At 41.6% G+C, this 23,807-nt stretch overlaps 2 pseudogenes; both read right to left on the reverse strand.

Annotated features, from left to right (window-relative positions):
• Positions 1-3,381: 3,381 nt before the first annotated feature.
• LOC119924192 lies at positions 3,382-4,335 on the reverse strand (annotated as a pseudogene).
• Positions 4,336-18,637: 14,302 nt separating this feature from the next.
• LOC119924193 lies at positions 18,638-19,594 on the reverse strand (annotated as a pseudogene).
• Between the last annotated feature and the right edge of the window lie 4,213 nt (positions 19,595-23,807).

Genomic DNA, 23,807 nt, shown 5'->3' on the forward strand with positions numbered 1-23,807 from the left:
GAGAACATTCTGCCAGAACTGGAACGTTTCAGCTCAGGAGAAAGATAGAAGCCTTGGATAAAGTAAACCGAAGGGGGAAAAAATCCCTAGCATGTTTATGTTTAATGTTTAGCATGTAATGTTCATGTTTAGGGGAAAAAAGTATCTTCCTGTAGATCAACTTCTGACCATCACATGAACTCCAAATAACTAGCTCATGATTTCACAAAGCAACAAGAATGGTAAGCATTTTGAGTGACACTAAAAAATCTTAATTCCTTTTTGACTGATACATTTACCTGCCTTGCAAAATGTCAAGGAAGTAGTTTAAAAATGCACCGTTATTTCACTGAGAGATCATATTGATATGACAGAATAACAAAGGGCAAGAAACAGTGATAATCTTATTCAAGTTCTTGGGCATTACCAGCATGTACCAAGTACCAAACAAGAGACAAATATTCTAAATCCAAAAAATTAAACTATGTAAGAAAGATATTTCTAGTGACATTAATCAATCAGTGAATCAATTGTATTTATTGAGCGCTTACTGTGTGCACAGCACTGTACTAAGCAATTGGGAAGTGCAAGTTGGCAGCATATAGAGATGTTCCATACCCAACAGTGGGCTCACAGTCTAGAAGGGGGAGACAGAGAACAAAAGAAAACATATTAACAAAATAAAATAAATAGAATAGATATGTACAAATAAAATAAATAGATAGAGTAATAAATATGTACAAACATATATACATATATACAGGTGCTGTGGGGAAGGGAAGGAGGTAGGGTGGGGGGATGGAGGGGGAGGAGGGGGACAGGAAGGAGGGGGCTCAGTCTGGGAAGGCCTCCTGGACGAGGTGAGCTCTCAGTAGGGCCTTGAAGGGAGGAAGAGAGCTAGCTTGGCAGATGTGGGGAGGGTGCGCATTCCAGGCCAGGGAGATGACGTGGGCCAGGGGTCGACGGCCGGACAGGCGAGAACGAGGCACGGTGTGGAGATTAATGGCAGAGGATTGGAGGGTGCGGGCTGGGCTGTAGAAGGAGAGAAGTAGGTGACGTGGGGGGGGGGGGCGTGGTGATGGAGAGCCTTGAAGCTGAGGGTGAGGAGTTTCTGCCTGATGCGCAGGTTGATTGGTAGCCACGGGAGATTTTTGAGGAGAGGAGTAACATTCCCAGAGCGTTTCTGGACAAAGACAATCAGGGCAGCGGCGTGAAGTATGGATTGAAGTGGGGAGAGACAAGAGGATGGGAGATTGGAGAGGAGGCTGATACAGTAGTCCAGACAGGATAGGATGAGAGCTTTAACGAGCAGGGTAGCGGTTTGGATGGAGAGGAAAGGGCGGATCTTGGCAATGTTGTGGAGCTGAGACCGGCAGGTTTTGGGGATGGCTTAGATGTGAAGGGTGAACGAGAGAGTGGAGTCGAGGATGACACCAAAGTTGCAGGCTGGTGAGACGGGAGGATGGTAGTGCCGTTAACAGTGATGGGAAAGTCAGGGAGAGGGCAGGGTTTGAGAGGGAAGACAAGGAGTTCGGTCTTGGACATGTTGAGTTACTGATATTCTCCCTAAAATCTGCCTCCCAAATAGGTTTTATGTAATGCTGATTTTTCTGGGAGGGGAGAATATCTTTGCCCTTAAAAAAAAAATCACCATTTCTCATTACAATTTCAGATACTCATGCTCCTTATCACTCAACTACCTACATACCAGCATGCTTAAAAATTTAGTACTGCAGTGCCTAGTTTTGTATTTGTGGGCAGAAAATACGTTTGTAGAACTACTGGAAACAGTCAAAAAATAAACAGAACACTGCAGGACACCAATCTCATTTGCAGACTCCACTTAGAGTTTAAAAGTTCAAATTAGTATTAATTTGGTCACGGTGCCTAATGTACTCATAGGCAGGCAACTCTTTCCACCAACTATGTTGTACTGTACTCTCTCAAGCACTTAGTACAGTGCTCTGCACACAGTAAGCGAACAGGACCTAGCTTCATCTCTAGAAACAAATTTCAGCTTCAGCTGTACTTTCAGCTTTAGAAAGAAATCAAAGCAAACTTCAAGGCTAGCCATTGAAAAATAGTCAACAATATAACAACCTTGGCCAAACATGACAGTCTTTGGTCCATGAAACTGATTGAGAAGTTTAGCTATACTTTCTGCCTATTGTGCTACAGCCAACCAGTTAGAACGATGTAAATGGTGGGCAAAATCGAGCAGCTTTTGTGTTTCAAGCTGAGGGATTCTGATCCTATGCTAAAAGGAGTAGAAGTATATTTATACAGCTTAAGTATATTTATACAGCTCAGGTACTTGCAGGCACACAGAGGTCAACATCCAAGGTGTTCCAGAAGATGTAGGAATTTTGGGTCAATTTTGTGCAGCTCTTGAATGCATTGTGTTCAAACGATCGTTATTTCTTGTGTGCTTACTACGTGGCTGAATGTGGCTGCAATGTGACCTACTGGATAGCCCATGGGCCTAAGAGTTAGAAGGATCTGGACTGTAAAACCAGTTCTGTGAATTTTCTGCCATGTGAACTTGGGCAAATCACTTACACTTCTCTGTGCTTCAATTACCACATCTGTGAAATGGAGTTTAAGACTGTTATCCTCACGTGGAACGTGGACTATGGTCAAATTGAATAGCTTGCATATATGCCTCAGTGCTTAGTATGAAGCCTTGTTCATAATAAACACTTAGCAAATGTCATTTAAAAAATGATTGATAAAAGGAACTGAATAAACAGTTGATCTCTAGGTGATTCTATTCAAAGGGATAGATTTTTTTCTTTTGGAACGAGACGAGTACTGCTTTGCGTTTTGTTGAGTGCTGAAAATTATTAGATGTCATTTCACATATGGCTTCGTTTCAAAACTCAGACCTGGTAATTGGATTTTAAGACATGCCAGCATCTGTTTAAATGAAAATGAGTGTAGGGTTGCTAGTAGCAGGAATGGATCAAGAACAGACGAACCTGTCTGATGGATGAATAATCAACCCAAAATTCAGATCCCAAGAACTCCTACAGTATATTTTTCTGATCCGTTCTCCATACATTTTAAATAAATCAATAGAACGTTGAGACATTTCATTAATTTTTAAATCCTACAAAATTTTGGCCTCATGTTCTGTACACCTTAAGCGCTCAGTAATGCCATTAGTTGATAGAATGCCCAATTTTACCAGTGTCCTAGTCTTAGCATCATTTCATCTCTTGCTAGCCTTCTGCCTTCTGAGTTTGTACGGGTGTTGGTCATCTTGGCTCTGAGAACTGATTTACTCTTCCGTGGTCTTTCAAGCCCTCATCAAATAAAAAAGATGGTAATAAGCTAGGTCACAATGAATAATCAAAGCCACTAACTTCTTGACATCTTAACAGAAAAAGTCACCTTCTAAAATCATAGCCTCCCAGATCCTGGAAAAATATCTTTTTTACCCAGAATTCTCTTCAGGGCCCCTTTCACCTCTTGATTCCTAAGACTGTAGATCAGGGGATTTAGCATGGGAGAGAAGACTGCATAGGAGAGAGAAAGCACCTTCTTGCTCTCAGGAGTGTAGGAGGATTTGACTCGGAAATAGGCCAAACTTGCAGACCCAAAGAACAGTGAGACCACAATGAAGTGGGACGAGCAGGTGGAGAAGGCTTATTGACGGCCCTTGGCAGAGGACATCTTCAGGATGGTGATGAGGATGTGGATGTAAGATATAATTATCAATCCAAAGGGGAACATCAGGACGATAACAGTCCCAGTTACATCATACACTTCAAATGCAAAGATATCTGTGCACATCAGCTCTAAGAGAGGAGGGCTATCACAGAAGAAATGGTTAATTACATTAGGCCCACAGAAGAGCAGTGTAAACATCATTGTAGTCTGTACTGTTGCCACGGGAATCCCTGATAGCCAGAAAGCCAGGGCCAGCTGCAGACAGAGCCTCCAGTTCATAATGAGAGAATAGTGGAGCAGGTCACAGATGGCTGCATGTCTGTCATAAGCGATCATTGTCAGGATCCAACATTCCGAGGCCCCGAAAAAGAAGGAGAAATACATCTGGGTTGCACATCCACCAAAGGAAATACTTTGATTCTTGGACAGGAAATTGGTGAGCATTTTGGGGATGATGACAGTAGTTCCACCTATATCCATCAGGGACAGGCTCCTGAGGAAAAAGTACATGGGGGTTTGAAGGGCCGAATCAACTAAGGAGACCAGCACTAAGAGGGAGTTTACTATCAAGGCTATTAGGTATATCACAAGGAAAATCATAACCAGGTAGACCTGAAATTCATGGAGATTGGAGAAACCCAAAAGAATGAATTCAGTCATGTGTGACTGATTGCCTTCCTTCATTCGTGTTAGTGTTTTTTTAACAGTGTAAGTACTGTAATATCTGGGTCTATAATGTGTTTTCTCTTTCAGGGAAAAAAATCAGTAGCAATGTTTTCAGAGTTCAGGTCTTGCCTACAAGCATTTGTTATCATGAAGTTGGGTAGCTTGTTTAGTCCTGGATCAAAGAGGTGACTGTGGAATGTATGGCGTCTAAGTTCTCTTTGGGTAGAAGCAAGTTCAGGAGAGTGGGGAAGTCGTGAAGTTAGCCAATAATACAAATTCTACAAAGGAATGATAAGAAAGTATTTCATTTTATCATCACTTCTTAATGTTTATCGTTATTGAACCCTAATTTTTCCCACCACACTATGGCCTATCAACTTTATAGGACAGGATAAAGCCTGCTAGGGAATTAAATAATCACAGCTTGCCTGCAGGGAACAAAGCACCCCAATATATGACTCACACATAGAAATCTCTTCAAATCCCCATCACACAACAGGACACACAAACCCACCTATACACAAACACACTTATACACATGCACACAGGCTAGGTGTTCAAGTACCTAACAATGACAGGGTGAACGTTTCACAAGAAAAACAAACAAAACAAAAAAAATGTGCTTCTTAATAACAGAGAAGATCCCCAAATTGGTGACTTGTTTCCTGGCCACGACTCTTCCCCCAGCCTTCCTTTGACCACACAATAGACCATAAATTAGATTTATGGACCATAAAATAGATTTGGGAGTAATTTTCCACATATTTACCCCTTTCTATTTCTTCCTTAGACTCAGAAAGAGCTCTTATCTCCCAGTGACTATATCATTTTAATAACTTTATTATTGGTTCCTATTGTCTCTCTGTCCCTAATCCAATGATACATACCAAAGAGCAGCAAGACTTTTAGCTTCAACATATTGGATGGTGGTACTCCATTTCTTGGAAGTCTGCAGGGACACTTATTACCATTAATATCAAATGAAATCTTTTGAGTGTGGACTTCACAGCTCTCTGCCAACTGCCTTCCTTCGAAGTCATTCTCTCCACTCAACTCAAGTCAACCAGTTCACTGTCTCAATGCTTTCTATTTTATTTGTCTGTGAGAAACATTTTTTCCCCAACCAGATTTCTGCCACTTTTTCAAGCTCTACAGATCCCAACCCCTGCATGAGCTCTTCTCACATTACCCCTTCCCATACTGTTCACTCAACAATCTTCATATTTGGTTGTATTCTTCTTGTGCAATTGTTAGTTTAATATGTTATTTTAAACACCTGGCTCACCTTAACTAGTGTTATAAAGTGTTCATGCTTTTGTCCTGTACCTATGTTCCTCACTATGGTGAAAGCACCTGTAAGGCAAGAGCCACATTTTTTCCTTCTCTTATTATTCCACATACAGTGCCTACAAGAGTGCATTGTGCAAAGATGGTATTCACCAAGCACTGCTACTAATCAATCAATTGTATTGTACTAAGCATTTGGGAGAGTACAATATAACAGATTTGGTAAGATGTCACCTGTGCACAAGGTGCTTACAGTCTAGAGATGCTTACTAGTATTTTCCCATCCATCCTCCCAACATCACTGTGAGATTCAAAAAAGCTTAAGTAGAAGCAGGTTCCTCTTTTAAATGGGAGAGAGGAAAAAGGGGAAGTGAGATATCTAGGATTAGAAGCCAAATCTGCCATTCCCTTGATGGCTGTCCCTTCCGCACTATGTACTAACACGTGGTGAAGGTTTACCTGATTCTTGAAGGAGGATTGTTCTTCCCTTGTTGATTAGATAGACTCATGTTCTGGATAATAAGGCCTCTTTGAAGTATTGGAGTGACCCTTGAGAGACGGTCCCCAGGCCATTGCTTACAACAAAGGGAGCAATGGGATAATATAGAAAGCTCCTTTAGGATACGTCATGCCCAGAGATGCTTGTATTTTTTACACTTAAAAGGTATTGTGAAATCATTGAATTTTTAATTGTGCACATTGGGGATAATGTGCAAAATGTGTGTGTCTGAACTTTTAGGGATTTTGATTTTTCAAAAACCCTGCCTCCAAAGTCTGCTTATCTAAAAGGAAAACTTCATCTAACTTTTTACCTGAATTGAAGCCAGGTAGATAACTGTTCAAATTCTCTATTGCATTCACATTAGAAATACCGTATAGATCATAAATCTGAATCCTTGATGGCATTTTTAAAAACGTTATATTCATCTCTATCTGCAAATATTTGGTGACTGGGTGAAATAAAACCTGCTGAGAATTTGTCTGGGTTGGTGGAAGATTTATTTCTGATTATATTTAATATTAGCTGTTTGTTCAGTACTGAATTTTTCTTTAGTTGATTAAGAACAGTCTGACTTTGCTGAAGATTTTAAGATCCTTGTGGGAAGGGATCATATCTACCAATTCTACTGAATTGTACTTTCCTAAGTGTTTAGTACAGTACTCTGCACCCAATACTTTCTCAACACAAACCAGTTTTTGCTTTTTTGGTATTCAGATTTTTACAGAAAAAAACATATAAATAAATCAACTGTAATAGATTACAGTGGCTGCGGGAGTCAGCTCTGTAGCTGAACATTTATCATCACAAAAGTTTCAGTGTGCTGTCTTAATGGATAGTGTTGATCCTCCAGTCATGAGAAATTATTTCTATCAAGAGACGAAAGATAAACAATGCCCCAAAACTCCAGAGTCTCCAGAACAAGTAGCTTGTGGCTTCCTTCTTAAATTTATAATCTCTATGAATCTTTGGTCTTTTGTCTCACTTTGGTGCCCTTCTCTTTAGGCTTATTTTTGAATATTTTGGTAACTGACAAATAGCCACTATTAGGTTCCATTATACATAGGTTGCTTTTGGATGTTTCACTCTTTTAGTAATTAGTTTTAATTTAAGTGTATGTTAAATATCAATTAAAATATTTTCGGCCTGAAATTCCAGGCTTCAGAGCTTCCTTGTAACTCATGGATTGTCGTAGTAAATCCCTAGTAACTCCTCCTTAGAGAAATCTCAAAACAGCCTGCTACACCTAACATCTCCCAGGACAGAGACCAGCCCAGTGATGATGTGATCTGTCCACTGGCAGGCCACAAACCAGTGTGGACCATTGAGCATCACCTGGAACTGATACCTGCCTGAAGACACAGATATTTCTCTGCCAGGAGACCACAGACCAGTGTGGACCATTGACCATTGTTTGGGACAGAGAGCTGGCCGACAATACTGAGATCCCTCTGTCCAGTAGCCACAAACCTGTGCTGTCCATCAGCCATAGCCCAGGAAAGAGACCTGCCTGAGGGCGCTGATATCTCTCCAGTGAGCAGCCACATTTCAGTTTACCATTTGATAACCCCACTCAAAACATGATAGGAACAACCTGGTCCAATAAACTGAATTGAGAGACAATGTGACCTAGTGGATAGTGTACGAGCCTGGGATTCAGACAGATTTGTGTTCTATTCCCAACTCTGCCAATTGCCTGTTATGTGGTCTTGGGCAAGGCACTTCAATTCTCTGTGCCTCAGTTTCCTCATCTTTGAAATGGCTATTAAGACTCTTAGCCCCATGTGGGACATGGACTTTGTGCACTTTGATTAGCATGTAAGTACTCCAGTACTAAGTACAGTGCTCAGCTCATAGTAAACACTTAACAAATACCATTTTTAAAATTCTGGTAAAAGGAATTAAACACTTGATTTCTAGGTGTTACTATTCAAAGGGATGGATTTTTTTCTTTTGGAATGAGACAAGTACATGCTTTGGGTTATGTTGAGAACTGACAATTATTAGATGGCACTTCACTTATGATTTTGTTTTACAAATCAGGCGCAATAATTGGAAATTAAGACATGTCAGCATCTTTTTAAATGGAAGTGAGGGACTATTCCCAAAAAGAAGAGTGAAGTGGCATGGGTAAGAGGAGTGGATCGAGAGCATAAGAACTTATCTGATGGATGAATAATCAACCTAAACTTCAACTCACTGGAACTCTTGTAACTTACTTTTCTGATCTTTTATCCATAGTTTGTAAATAAATCCATAGACCATTCAGGCATATCGTTAATTATTTAATGGTAAAAACTTCGGCCTAATGCTCTGAATACCTAAAACCCTTGATAAATACCATTATTTAACTGAGAAAATGCCCAATTTCATGGGTTTCCAAGTCTCATTGACTCATCTCTTACTAGTCTTCTACTTTCTAAGTTTGAACTGGTGTCGGCCATTTTAATTCTGAGAACAAGTCTTACCAAGAGCCCAAAATATTCCCCTACAGAGTGAGCCCTCAGCATATAATAAAGATGGAATTGCACCTAATAATGGTGCCTAAACAAAGCCTTTGATTTCTTGATACCTCAACATAAAGTCACCTTCCCAAATTAGAGCCTCCCAGATCCAGGGAAAATGTTTTTCAACTTAGAATTCTCTTCAAGGCACCTTTCACCTCTTGATTCCTCAAAGTCTAGATCAGGGGATTTAGCAAGGGAGAGAAGATTGAATAGGAGAGAGGAAGCAGGTTCTTGCTCTCAGGAGAGAAGGAGGATTTGACTCGGAAATAGGTCGAACCTGCAGCCCCAAAGAACAGCAAGACCACAGTGAGATGGGATAAGCAGGTGGAAAAGGCTTTGTGACAGCCCTCAGAGAAGGATATCTTCAGAATGATGATGAGGATGCGGACGTAAGATGCAATGATAACTTCAAAGGGGAGCATCAGGAAGATCACAGTCGCAGTTACACTGTACTCCTCAATCGTGAATGTGTCTGTGCACACCAACTCTAAGAGAGGAGGACCATCACAGAAGATGTGGTTAATCACATTAGTCCCATAGAAGGGCAATGTAAACACCATTATAATCTGTACCGTTGCCTTGGGAATCCCTGATATCCAGAAATCTAGGGCTAGCTGCAGACACAGTCTCCAGTTCATAATGAGGGAATAGCGGAGTGGGTCACAGATGGTGGCCTGTCTGTCATAAGCCATCCTTGTTAGAATCCAAACACTCTGAGGACCCGAAAAAAAAGGCAAAATATATCTGGGCTGCACGGCCACCAAAGGAAATACTTTTGTCCTTGGACAGGAAATTGGTGAGCATTTTAGGGATGACAACAGTGGTGTAACCAATATCCATAAAGGATAAACTCCTGAGGAAAAAGAACATGGGAGTTTGATGGGCGGGGTCTACCATGGAGACCAGCACTAAGAGGGAGTTTCTTATCAAGACTATCAGGTATATCACAAGGAAAATCATAGACAGAATGACCTGAAGTTCAGGGAAATGGGAGAAATCCAAAAGAATGAATTCAGTTACAAGTGACTGATTGCCTTCCCTCATTTGCATGTTTTTTTTAATGGCAATCAATGTAAGTACAGACGTATTTGGGCCCAAAACGTGCCGCTCTGTTCAGGAAACAAAATCAGTAGCAATGCTTTCAGAGTTCAAGTCTTCCCTTCAAACAATCCTTAGCATGAACTTGGGTAGTTTGGTCGTTGATCAAGGTGGTGATTTTGGAATATATGGTGTCTAGGTTCTCTTTGGCTAGAAGCAAGTTCAGGAAACTGGGGATGTGGTGACGTTAGCCAATAATGAAAACTCTGCAAAGGAATGATCAGGAAGTGTTTCATTTTATCAATGCTTGCTACTAATGTTAATCGTTATTGAACCCACATTTTACCCACCAAACTACATCCTATAACCTTCAGTAATGAGATAATTTAATTTAATGTAATTAATCACCACGTATTTGTAGGAAACAAAGCAAACACAACTATGTGCATAACATCCACATGGAAATCTCCTCAACTCTCCACCTCACACCACAAAAACAAAACACACACGTGCACGCAAACACACACACATCCATGTACATCTCACACATAAACCCACCTATATTCTCACACACACACACACACACACACACACACACACACACACACACACACACACACACACACACACTGGGTGCTCATGTCCCTAACAATGACAGAGTTAATGTTTTTCATCCCCCTACCAAAAAATTGTGCTTCTTAGCAACATGGAAAATCCCCATATTCGCTCCCTTTTTCATAGCCCCCTTCTTCCCCAGCCTTCCTGACACCACACTGTTACAAATCCACTCCCTCTTCCTTTTCCCTTTTTGAAGGCACATCTCCTCCAAGAAGCCTTCCCCTGACTAAGCCCTCCTCTTCTCCCACTCCTTTCTGCATCACCGCTTCATTCATCCTCCCTCCCATCTCCGCAGCATATATATGGGGAGGGAGGATGAATGAAGCAGTGATGCAGAAAGGAGTGGGAATATATCTATCTATCTATCTATCTATCTATCTATATACATACATATATATAGATAGATATATATATAGATATAGATATAGATATATCTGCCATTCATATTTACTTATGTATTTTAATGTCTATCTCCCCCTCTAGACTGTGAGCTCGTTGTGGGCAGGAAATGTGTCTCTTGATGTATTGTACTCTCTCAAGTTCTTAGTACAGTTTTTTGCATACAGTAGGCACTCAATAAATATTGATTGAATTGAATTGAATTATCATCTTTTCTCTCTCATGTTCCATCCTTAGGAAAGTAGAGCTATGATTTTAGCTCTTTGAAACGGGTTCCAAATTGAAAACATATTAGTCTTCCCCTTCTCAGAAACTTGGAAATCATTCCATACTCGTCTTTTCTTCTTTTGGAAGTGTCAAAAGAACAGATGCTGTCAAAAGTATCACAGTAGTGGGAGAAGAGGAATAGTTTGAGAATCAGGGAACCATGAAAACATCTAAACTCCTGGAGTCTTACTCTTTCCTTAACAAAGGTTTACTTATTGTCGTCTCTGATATTTTGATTTGTTTTTTCAATGTAGTATTTCATTTTGGAATAGCTTTTGTAAAATGAAAGGGAAGAAAACGTAAGCCCAAATATACCCTGAGACTCCATTCCATGACAACTCTATAATATTGGACAACAAGTTCTGTTTTCTAGGAGCAGTTTACCAGTTTTTAGGTATTTGAAATATCAGAGCAATTTCCACTAGTCCCTATGGTCAGTGGGTGGCACCTAACTAAACTAAAAGATCTGGGTAGTTTTATCTGAACCCCCAAAATGGAAGAGTTCCCAAAAGTATCAGAAAGGTTTCTGTTCGCTTAGTATGAGGAATAGTTCATTTTACTGACAATAAAAACGTTTTGGGATGAATATTTCCTCTCATCTACCCCTTTCTCATCATTCCTTTGCCCCAAAAAGAACCCTTATCAGCCAGAAACTGGATCATTTTAACAACTTCATTCTTAGTTCCCTATTGACCGTCTGTCCCCAGTCTAATCAGATATTACACAAAACAGCAAGACACTTCTCTTCAACACACTGAATGATGGCACTCCATTCTTTGGAAGTCTGCAGGGACACTCATTGCCATTAATAGTAAATGAAGTATTTAGAGTAATAATGATAATAATAACATTAATAGTATTAGTTAAGTTCTTACTATATGCCAGGCACTGTACTGAGCCCTGGGGTGGATACAGTAAATGGGGTTGGACACAGTCCCTGTCCAACATGAGGCTCACAGTCTCAATCCCCATATTACAGATGAGGCAACTGAGGCACTGAGAAGTTAAGTGAATTGCCCAAGGTCACACAGCAGATAGCTGGGGACCTGGCATTAATACCCATGATCTTGTGGCCCCCAGGCCCGGGCTCTATCCACTACATGCTTCTTCCCCGGAATGTGTGGGTTTTATTAGTAAAACAAGAGTTCCATTTACCTTTGGGTTTCCTAAGCCACTTCACAGCTCTCTGCTAACTTCTTTCCTCCTGTTATTTTTTTCACTCAAGAAAACCTGTTCATTGTCTGTCCCGAGGTGACCCTTGGGTACCGGCCATATCAAGGTCAAAAGCTATCTCGTGACCACCTGAGCCAGCAGGCGGAACTCGGATGTGAGGGTGGGATACCGCCCCCACGACCAAATCTGCTAGATTGACAGCCCAAACTGGGAATACATAAGGTGTCCCTCGCCCCTGTGCCAATCAAATTAGGTATGGAGGAGGGGGGAGGGCAGAGATTGGATAGACTGAGGCCGGAAGCTGGAATGGCCTAGGGGCACAGGCAATAAATACCTGTCGCCTCTGACCTTCGGAGTCAGAACACCAGGACACGCAGCAGCAGCAGCCACTGCAGCAGCAGCAGCAGCCCACGTGTCTCTCCCTGCCCAGAAGGCCAGATGCCCGCTCTACAACCAGAACCAACACACTGAGGCAAGGGCCGCGGGATGGGTGAGAGTCTCGTGGGTGGGAACCAGGTACCCCGCTGCTGATGGGAATTATGAGTGGATTCCTCCCATGTAGGGAGAGCACATTGTGAGAGCTAGCCGCCCACCAGGTGCGCGGGTAATGTAATGAATTCTTCCCATGTGGGAAAGTAAGTGGATTCTTCCTGAGTGGGAAGTGCACATGGGTGAGAGCTAGCCGCCTCACCCACGCGCGATTAACGTATGATTGTGTTCCTCCCGTGTAGGGAAGCTCTAATATTGCTAATTGATCATATTCCTCCCGAAAGGGAAGTTCAATTCATTGCGCCTAAACAATTACATAAATTCAATTCACCTCGCAGAATAAATTTTATATAAACTCAGGCTTTCCATCCCCGGCCTCTCTCTCGCCTCGCCAATCACTGAACGAACCCGTCCCCGGGCGACGGGTGACACTGTCCCACTGCTTCCCACTTTATTTCCTCATCAAGCAAAATTTTTTCCCAAGCCAGATTCTGCCACTTCTTTAAACCTTACAAATCCCAACCCCTGCACAAGCTCTTCCCTCAGTTATAGTAATAATAATTATTATTGTATTCATTAATTGCTACTATATGCCAGACACCATACTAAACACTGAGGTGGATACAAGCAAATTGGGTTAGACACAGTCCCTTGTCCCACGTGGGGCTCATAGTTTCAATCCCCATTTTATAGATGACGTAACTGAGTCCAGAGGAAGTGAAGTGATCTGCCTAAGGTCACACAGCCGAGATGTGGCAGAGCTGGGATTGGAACCCATGACCTTCTGACTCCCAGGCCCATACTCTATCCATTCCTCCCACGCTCTTCATTCAACTACTTTCAGATTTGTTATACTTTCACGCATTTCTGTTAGTTGGATATTTTAAACACCTTGCTCATCTTATCTAGTTTTGTAAGATGCTCATGATTTTCTAGTGGACTTATCTGCCTCACTAGTTTGAAAGCTCCTGGAAAGCAAGAAACACAGGGCATTTCACAAAGACGTCATTCATCAAACACTGCTGCTAATCAATCTTATTTATTGAGTGTTTACTGTGTGCAGAGAACTGTAATAAGCACTTGGGAGAGAACAGTATAAGAGATTTGGTAGGCATGTCCCCTGCTTACAAAGTGCTTAGAGTCTAGAGAAGCTTACTAGTATTGCCTCAACCTTACTCCCAACATCACTGTGAGATTCAAAAGAGCTGAAGAAGTAGAATGTTGCTTGTAACAATGGAAAAGGGGGGAAAGGGGAAGTGAGAGATCCAGGATTAGAAGTTAGATCTGCCATTTCCTAGCTGGGTGTCCTCTCTATATTATTTAACAATACAAGGTGAACTCTTTATTAAAAAATTTACCTGCCTCTTTTTCCCAAGGTGACCCTGGGGTACCCACCATCTCAAGGCCAAATGCTTTCTCGTGACTGCCCAAGCCAGCAGGTGGAACTAGGAAGTGAGGGTGGGATACAGCCCCCACAATCAAAACTGCTAGATTAATAGCCCAAGCCAGGAATATAGAAGATATCCCTCACTCACGTGCCAATCAACTTAGGTATGAGGGAGCAGAGACTAGATAAACTTAGGCCAGAAGCTGGAATGGCCTAGGAGCACAGGTGATAAACCCCTGTGGCCTCTGACCTTCTGTGCAGCAGATCGAGCCAGTTGCAGGTCGCCTCTGCCCAGAGTGTGAGATGCCTGCTCTGCTTGTACCAAGTGAGTAGCTGTCGGTTGGGTGAGTGTCCCGTCCCGCTGAACACTCGTGGCGCTGGAAGGCAGGTGCTTCACCACAGGTGTGTAATGCATAAGTGGATTCCTCCCAAGTGGGAAGTGCTTGTGGGTAGCAGCTAGCCTCCTCACCACGTGCAAACAAACCATAAATTAATACCTCCTGCCTGAGTAGGACCTGGGGGCTTTTGGCACGTGCAAGTAACACACAACTATATTCCTCCCATTTGGAGAAGCTCTAACATCATTAAATAAGCATTTTCTTCCCAAAAGGGAGGTTCAATTTGCTGTTTCTAAAACAATCTCTCTCTCTCTCTCTCTCTCTCTCTCTCTCTCTCTCTCTCTCTCTCTCTCTCTCACTCTTTCTCTCTCTCTCTCTCTCTCTCTCTCTCCCAATTCCAGAACAAACATGTCCTCGGATAATGGGTGACACTTTTGAAGGAGGATTGCTCTGTCCTGGTTGATTTGATAGGCTGAGGTTCTACATGATAAGGCCTCTTTGAAGTTTTGGGGTGACCCCTGAGAGGTGGCCCACAGGCCATTGCTGTCATCAAAGAAAGCAATGGAATAATATGGAAAGCTCCGTTAGGATAAATCGTGCCCTTGAGATGCTTATATTTTTTACCCTTAAAAGATGTTGTGAAATCATTGAATTTTTAATTGTGCATACTGAGGAGAAAATATAAAATGTGTTTGCCTGAACTTTGAGGGATTTTGATTTTTCAAAAGCCTTGCCTCCAGAGTCAATACATGAATGAATGACGGAGTCTATGTAAAAGGAAATAATCTATTTTTTTTTCCTGAATTTAAGCCAGGTAGATTACTTTTGGGATTCTTCATTGTATTCACATTAGAAATACCACATAAATTGTAAAATAATAATAATAATGGCATTTATTAAGCGCTTACTATGTGCAAAGGACTGTTCTAAGCGCTGGGGAGGTTACAAGCTGATCAGGTTGTCCCACGGGGGGCTCACACTATTAATCCCCTTTTTACAGATGAGGGAACTGAGGCTCAGAGAAGTTAAATGAGTTTCCCAAAGTCACACAGCTGACAATTGGTGGAGCCGGGATTTGAACCCATGATCTCTGACTCCAAAGCCCGTGCTCTTTCCACTGAGCCACGCTGCTTCTCTATAATGATGGTATTTGTTAAGCCTTTAGCTATATGCAAAGCACTGTTCTAAGCACTGGGGAGGTTACAAGGTGATCAGGTTGTCCCACTGGCGGCTCACAGTTTTAATCCCCATTTAAACTGAATCTTTGGTGGGATTTTAAATTATGTTAATATTTTTGTCTCTGTCTTCAAGTGTTTGGTGGCTGGGTGATAAAAAAGAACTGCTCAGAATTTGTTAGGCATGGTGTAAGATTTACCTTTTATTATTATATTTAATATTAGCTGTTCATTCAATACTAACCTTTTCTTTAGTTGATTAAGGACAAATACAGTTTCCTATAGATTGCAAGATCCTTGTGGGCAGGGATCATGTCTCCTAGTTTCATTGAATTGTACTTTCTTATGTATTCAGTACAGTGCTCTGCACACAGTACTTGATCAAAAACACAACACCCACTTATTTTGCTATTTTACAGGCAAGACAGATATAGAAATCAATAGAAATACTTAGCTTGGAATACCAGGCTTCAGGGCTACCTCATGGGCTTCTTAGTAAATCCTTAGTAACTCCTCCAAGAAACCCCAAACCACCACGAATGTCCTTATATCTCCCAGGACAGAGACCAGTCCAATATTGCTGAGATCTTTCCACTGAGAGGTGAAAAACCTGTGCGGACCATTGAACATTTTCTGGAACTGAGACCTGCCTGAGGACACTGAGATCTCTCTGCTGGGTGGCCATAAATCGGTGCAGACCATAGACCATTGGTCAGGACACAGATCTGCCTGAGGACACTCAGGTCTCTCTGCCCAGTGACCACAAACCAGTGCAGACCATCAACTATCTCCCTGCCTGAGGACCTTGAGATCTCTCTCCTGAGCAGCCACATTTCAATCTACCCCACCCAAAACATGATAGACACAATCCAGTCTAATAAACACAACTGTGAAGTAATGTGACCTAGTGGATAGCCCAGGGCCTGGGAGTCAGAAAGATCTGGGTTCTAATACCAGCTCTCCCGATTGTCTTCAGTGTGAACTTGGGCAAGGCACTTCACTTCTCTGTGGCTCAGTTATCTCATCTGTGAAATGGGTATTAAGACTTAGTCCCAAGTGGAACATGGACTGTATCCCCTTTGATTAGCTTGTATGTACCCCAGTAGTTAGTGTAGTGCCTAGCCCTCAGTAAAGACTTAACAAATACCATTTAAGAAATGTCTGATAAAAGTAACTGAATAAAAAGTTGATTTCTGGGTGTTACTATTGAAAGGGATTGATCTTTTTTTCTTTTGGAACATGATGTATTCTTGCTTTGAGTTTTGTTTAGTGCTGAAAATTATTAGATATCACTTCACTTATGGCTTTGCTTCAAAGATCAGGCCTGCTAATTGGATTTAAGACATGGAGCATCTATTTAAATGCATAGTGGATACAGCACAGGACTTGGAGTCAGAAGGTCACGGGTTCAAATTCCAGTTACATCACTTGTCTGCTGTGTGACATTGGACAAGTTACTTTGCTTCACTGTTCCTCAGGTACCTCATCTGTAAAATGGGGATTGAGACTGTGAGCCCCACGTGGGACAGGGATTGTGCCAAACACGATTTGATTATATCCACCCCAGCGCTTAATACATTGCCTGACACAGAGTAAGTGCTTAACAAATACCATTACTATTCCAGCACTTAGAACAGTGCTTGGCACGTAGCAAGCACTTAACAAATGCCATCATTATTATTAAATGAGGAAGTTTTCCCTAAAAGAACTGCACAGTGCTCCTGGTAAGAGGAATCTAACAGGAGCAGAGGAATTTGTCTGATGGATGAATAATCAACCTAACCTTCATCTCCCAGGAACTCATAAAGCATACTTTTCTGATCCATTATCCATACTTTTTAAATAAAACAATAGAACATTAAGACATATCATTAATTTTTAACAGTACAAAACTTTGGCCTCTGGCCCTGCACACCTGAAACTCTGAATAAATGCTAATGATTGATAAAATGTCCAATTGTACGGCTGCTCAGGTCTCAGAGTCTCATATCTAGCTAGGCTTCTGGTTCAGTGGTAGAATTCTCGCCTGCCACGCGGGAAACCCGGGTTCGATTCCCGGCCAATGCAACAGAGCCATTTTTGATGAGTCTTTTATTTCTCTGCAACATTGCCAAGATCCGCCCTTTCCTCTCCATCCAAACTGCTACCCTGCTCATTCAGGCTCTCATCCTATCCCGCCTGGACTACTGCATCAGCCTTCTCTCGGATCTCCCATCCTCGTGTCTCCCCCTATTTCAATCCATACTTCATGCTGCTGCCCGTAATGTCTTTGTCCAGAAACGCTCTGGGCATGTTACTCCCCTCCTCAAATATTTCCAGTGCCTACCAGTCAATCTGCGCATCAGGCAGAAACTCCTCACCCTCGGCTTCAAGGCTCTCCATCACCTCGACCCCTCCTACCTCACCTCCCTTACCTCCTTCTACAGCCCAGCCCGCACCCTCCACTCCTCTGCTGCCAATCTCCTCACCGTGCCTCGTTCTCGCCTGTCCCGCCGTCGACCCCCGGCCCATGTCATCCCCCTGGCTTGGAATGCCCTCCCTCTGCCCATCCTCCAAGCTAGCTCTCTTCCTCCCTTCAAGGCCCTACTGAGAGCTCACCACCTCCAGGAGGCCTTCCCAAACTGAGCCTCCTCCTTCCTCTCCCCCTCATCCCCCTTTTCATCCTCCTGTCTTACCTCCTTCCCTTCCCCACAGCACCTGTATATATGTATATATGTTTGTACGTATTTATTACTCTATTTATTTACTTATTTTACTTGTACATATCTATTCTATTTATTTTATTTTGTTAATGTGTTTGGTTTTGTTCTCTGTCTCCCCCTTCTAGACTGTGAGCCCACTGTTGGGTAGGGACTGTCTCTATATGTTGCCAACTTGTGCTTCCCAAGCGCTTAGTACAGTGTTCTGCACACAGTAAGAGCTCAATAAATAAGATTGATTGACTGATTGATTGATTCTGAGTTCGTAGTGATGTTGGCCACTTCAATTCTGAGAACAAGTTTACTCTTCCATGGTTTTTCAAAGAGCCCACAATAATCCCTGTATGGAGCCCCCAGCAAATAATGAAGTTGGGAATGTGCCAGATAACGGTGCCTAAGCAAATTCATTGACTTATTGATACTTCAACACAAAGTGTCACCATCTCAAATCAGAGCCTCCCAGCTCTTGGGAAGATATTTTTTACCTAGAATTCTCTTCATGGCACCTTTCACCTCTTGATTCCTCAGACTGCAGATCAGGGGATTTAGCATGGGAGTGAAGACTGTATATGAGAGAGAAAGAAGCTTCTTGGTCTCTGGTAAGTAGGAGGATTTGACTCGGAAATGGGTTGAACCTGCAACCCCAAAGTACAGCGAAACCACAATGAGGTGTGATGAGCAGGTGGAGAAGGCTTTGCAACGGTCCTTAGCAGAGGACATCTTCAGGATGGTGACGAGGATATGGATATAAGATGCAATGATCACTCCGAAAAGGAGCATCAGGACGATCACAGAGGCAGTTACACTGTGTACTTCAATCGCAAAGGTGTCTGTGCACACGAGCTCTAAGAGAGGAGGACTATCACAGAAGAATTGGTTAATTACATTAGGCCCACAGAAAGGCAGTGCAAACATCATTGTAGTCTGTACTGTTGCCACGGGAAGCCCTGATAGCCAGGAAGCCAGGCTCAGCTGCAGACACAGTCTCTGGTTCATAATGAGAGAATAGTGGAGTGGATCACAGATGGCTGCATGTCTGTCATAAGCCATAGTTGTCAGGATCAAACATGCTGAGGGCCCAGAAAAGAAGGCAAAATAAATCTGGGATGCACAGCCACCAAAGGAAATACTTTGATTCTTGGACTGGGAATTGGTGAGCATTTTGGGAATGATGACAGTGGTGTAGCTGATGTCCATAAGGGACAGACTCCTGAGGAAAAAGTACACGGGGGTTTGAAGGGCAGGGTCCACTGAGGACTCCAATACTAAGAGGGAGTTTCCTATCAAGGCTATTAGGTATATCAGAAGGAAAATCATAAACAGGATGACCTGATATTAACGGATATTCGAGAAACCCAAAAGAATGAATTCAGTTACATGTGACTGATTTCCTTCCTTCATTTGCAATTCTTTTTTGGCGGGGCGGGGGGGGCGGGGGGAAATGCAAGTACAGAAATATCTGGGCCCAAAATATGTCATTTCAGTTGAGGAAAAAAATTCGTAGTGACGTTTTCAGAGTCCAGGTCTTCCCTACAATCATTAGTCAGCATGTTTTTGGATGGCTTGCTTGGTCAAGTATGAAGGACGTGATTACAGTGTGAAATGTATAGTGTCTAGCTTCTTTATGGCTAGAAGCAATTTCAGGAAACTGGGGTAGTCATATCGTTAGTCAATAAGGCAAATTCTGCAAGGGAATCATAAAAAAGTATTTCATTGTTTCATCAATTGCTACTAATGCTTAGCATTAGTGAACCCATATTTTACCCACCACATCTTATCATCTTCATATTACTGGACAATCATAATAAAGATATTTGTTAAGCACTTACTATCGCAGCTTGTCGGCAGGGAACAAAATATCCCAATGCATGATTCACACTTAGAAATCTCCACAACTTCCCATTACACACACACACACACACACACACACACACACACACACACACACACACACACACACGCCTACCCCACACATAAAAACTTATACATAAACACACTTAGACACCTGCATATTGTCTGCGTTCTCATGTGCCTGAAAATGACAGGGTTAAAGTTTCACAAAAAAACCTAGTATAACAAAACCTGTGCTTCTTAGCAACATGGAGGATCCTCAAATTGGTTCCCTCCCCTGTTTCCCTGCCCATCCTCTTTCCTCAGCCTTCGTGTGATCACACTGTTACAAATTCACTCCCCGCCCCCACCACTTATCCCTTTTCTCTCTCAAGGCTCATTCTTTAGCGAAATAGTGCTATGATTTAAGTTTTTGTGAAATGGGTTCCAAAAAGAAAAAATATTGGTTTTTTCCCTTCCCCGAAACCTGGAAATCCTTCTCTACTCTTTCTTTCTTATTTATGAAAATGGCAAGAAAGATCACAGGCGTGGAAGAGGAGGAATAGTTTGAGAAGCAGGGAATTAAGAAAACCATCTGAACTCCCTGAAGTCTTTCTCTTTCCCCTAACAAATGTTAATTGTTGTCTCTAATATTTTTTTTCTTTTTAATGTGGGATTTAATTTTTGAATAGCTTTAATAAAATACAAGGGAAAAAGAAAACAAACTTTCAAATCCACCTCAAGACTCCATATCATGATAACTGTCTAGTGGGTGAGGACCATTTTTGTTTTCCTGGAGTAGTTGACCTGGTTATGTATATTTGAAATATTACACCAATTTCCGGTAGTCCAGTGGCCAGTTGAATGGCAATCTAACTAAACCAAAAGACCTGTGTAGTTTTATCTAACCCTCTAAAATGGAGGTATTATCAAAAAGTACTGGAATGTTTTCTGTCAACATCTGAAGAGGAGCAGCGTGGCTCAGTGGAAAGAGTGTGGGCTTGGGAGTTGGAGGTTATGGGTTCTAATCCCAGCTCCACCACTTGTCAGCTGTGTGATTTAGGGCAAGTCACTTAATTTTTTTGGGCCTCAGTGACCTCATCCGTAAAATGGAGATTAAGACTGTGAGCCCCACGTAGGACAGCCTGATGGCCTTTATTCCCCTTAGAATAGTGCTTGGCACATAGTAAGCACTTAACAAATGTCATTATTATTGTTATGTGGAATAGTTCATTTTATTGACCATAAAATAGATTTGGGAAGAATATTTCCAAATATCTATCCGTTCTTGCCATTTCTTTGCTCCAGAAACAGCACTTATCATCCAGTGACTATATCATTTTAATAACGTTATTCTTGGTTCCCTGTTGTCTCTCTGTCCCTAGTCCAATGATGCACTACACAGAACAGCAAGACACTTCTCTTCAATACATTGGATAGTGGCATTCCATTCCTTGGAACTCTGCAGGGACATTTATTGCCAATAATATCAAATGAAATCTTTTCTCAGTTCTCTGCCAGCCGTCTTCCTCCTAAGTCATTCTCTTCATGTCCCTCAAGGAAACCTATTAATTGTCCCAACCCTCCCCCATTTATTTGCACACAAAGCAACATTTTTTCCAAAACCAGACTTCTGCCACTTCTTAAAACCCTACACTTTCCAACCCCTGCACAAGCCCTTCCCACAATACCCCTTCCCACACTGTCTACTCAACTACCTTCAGATGTGGTTGCATTCTTGGGCATTTCTGTAAGTTGTATATGTTATTTTAAGCACCTGGCTTATTTTATCTAGTGTTGCAAGATGTTCATGCTTTTCTACTGGACCCATCACCCTCACTAGTTCGAAAGCTCCTGGAAAGAAAGAACCACATTTCATCCTTCCCTTATAATTCCACATACAGTGCCTACAACAGTGTATTGCTCAAAGATGGAATTCATTAAATAATAATAATAGTATTTGTTAAGTACTTACTATGTGCCAAGCACCGTTCTAAGCACCGAGGTAGATACAAGATAATCACTTTGTCCCATGTGGGACTCACGGTCTTAATCTCCATTTTACAGATGAGGTACCTGAGGCACAGAGAAGTTAAGTGGCTTTCCCAAGGTCACACAGCAGACAAGTGGCCGAGCCATGATTAGAACCCAAGTCCTCTGACTTCCAAGCCCATGCCCTCTTCACTATGCAACACTGCTTTTGCTGCTAAAACTGCTGCTATTCAATCAATCATATTTATTGAGTGCCTACTGAGGCTGAGAACTGTACTAAAAGCTTGGGAGAGTACAATGTAACAGATTTGTGAAGCTTGTTCCCTGCCCAAAAGGTGCCTGCAGCCTAGCAGAGCTTACTAGCATTATCTCATCCAACCTCCCAACATCACTATGAGATTCTAAAGAGTTAAAGGAGTAGTATGTTCTTTTCATAAATGGGAAAGAGGAAAGGGGAAGTGAGACTTCCAGGATTAGAAGTCAAATCTACCATTTACTAAATAAATGGGTGGTCTTTCCACACTATTTGAAAATATATTGGTGAATGCTTTACTAAGAAATTTACCTGCCTCTTGAAAGAGGATTGTTCTTCCCTGGTTGATTTGAAAGAATCAGGTTCTGGATGATATGGCCTCTTTGAAATTTTGGGTGACCCCTGAGAGGTGTTCCCCAGATCATTGTTTACAACAAAGGAAGCAATGAGATAGTTCATTATTCTTTTGTTTGTCTTTTTTAGAGTTAAATATGGAAAGATTCATTAGGATAAATCACTCCCATGAGATGTTTGGATTTTTTAACTCTCAAAAGATGTTGTGAAATCATTGAATTTTTAATTGTAAACTTTGGGAATAAAGTGTCAAATGTGTTTACCTGAACTTTTAGGTATTTCAGTTTTTCAGAAGCCTTGCCTCCAGTCTCCTCATGGAAAAGGAAAACGTCATCTAAATTGTTTCCTGAATTTAAGCAAGGTGGATAACTCTTGGAATTCTTAATTGTATTCATGTTAGACATATCATTTGGATTATAAAACTGAATCCTTGGTGGAATTTTTATGATGTTATTATTTCCATCTCTGCCTTCAAATGTTTGGTGATTGGGTGAAATAAAAATGCTAGGAATTTAGTGGGCATGGTAAAATATTTATTTCTGAATAATAGATATAATATTAGCTGTTCACTCAGTACTGAACGTTTCTTTAGTTAAGGACAGATTGATTTTCTGTAGATTGTAAATGCTTTGAAGGCAGGGATAATGTTTTCTGATTCTATTGAACTGTACTTTCCCAACTCTTTATTACCGTGCCTTGTCCACAGTACTTCATCAACAAAAAACACTGATTGATTTTAGTATTTTACAAGAAAAATATATAGAAATTAACAGTAAATCTCAGATTACAATGGCTACAGGAGTGAGCTCTGTAGGTAAACATTTATGATCACAAAAGTTTCAGTGTGTTCTCAATAGAGTTCAACAGAGTTGAACTTAAACAGTGTTCTCTTAATAAACAGAGTTATGCAGGGCCCAGTGCAAGAGAAATTATAGTTCTCAAGAGGCAAAAGTTCAACAATGCTCCACATCCAGCCCTGAAATACGTTTATTGTTCACCTGAACCAAATAAAACTCACCTTTCTAAGCCAGTGATAGTAATTGCTATCACAATAACAGCTTACTCTGTTTTAGGGTCTCACAAGTTCCTCTCATCCGATTAAATTCTGAGATGAAGACTTTGTATATCTAAGCATGCAATACCGCGATTGTTATTACATGGACAAGTCATTGTCCTTAAAGTGTC

The sequence above is a fragment of the Tachyglossus aculeatus genome, unplaced genomic scaffold, assembly GCF_015852505.1.
Source record: "Tachyglossus aculeatus isolate mTacAcu1 unplaced genomic scaffold, mTacAcu1.pri scaffold_87_arrow_ctg1, whole genome shotgun sequence".
Taxonomy (NCBI): domain Eukaryota; kingdom Metazoa; phylum Chordata; class Mammalia; order Monotremata; family Tachyglossidae; genus Tachyglossus; species Tachyglossus aculeatus.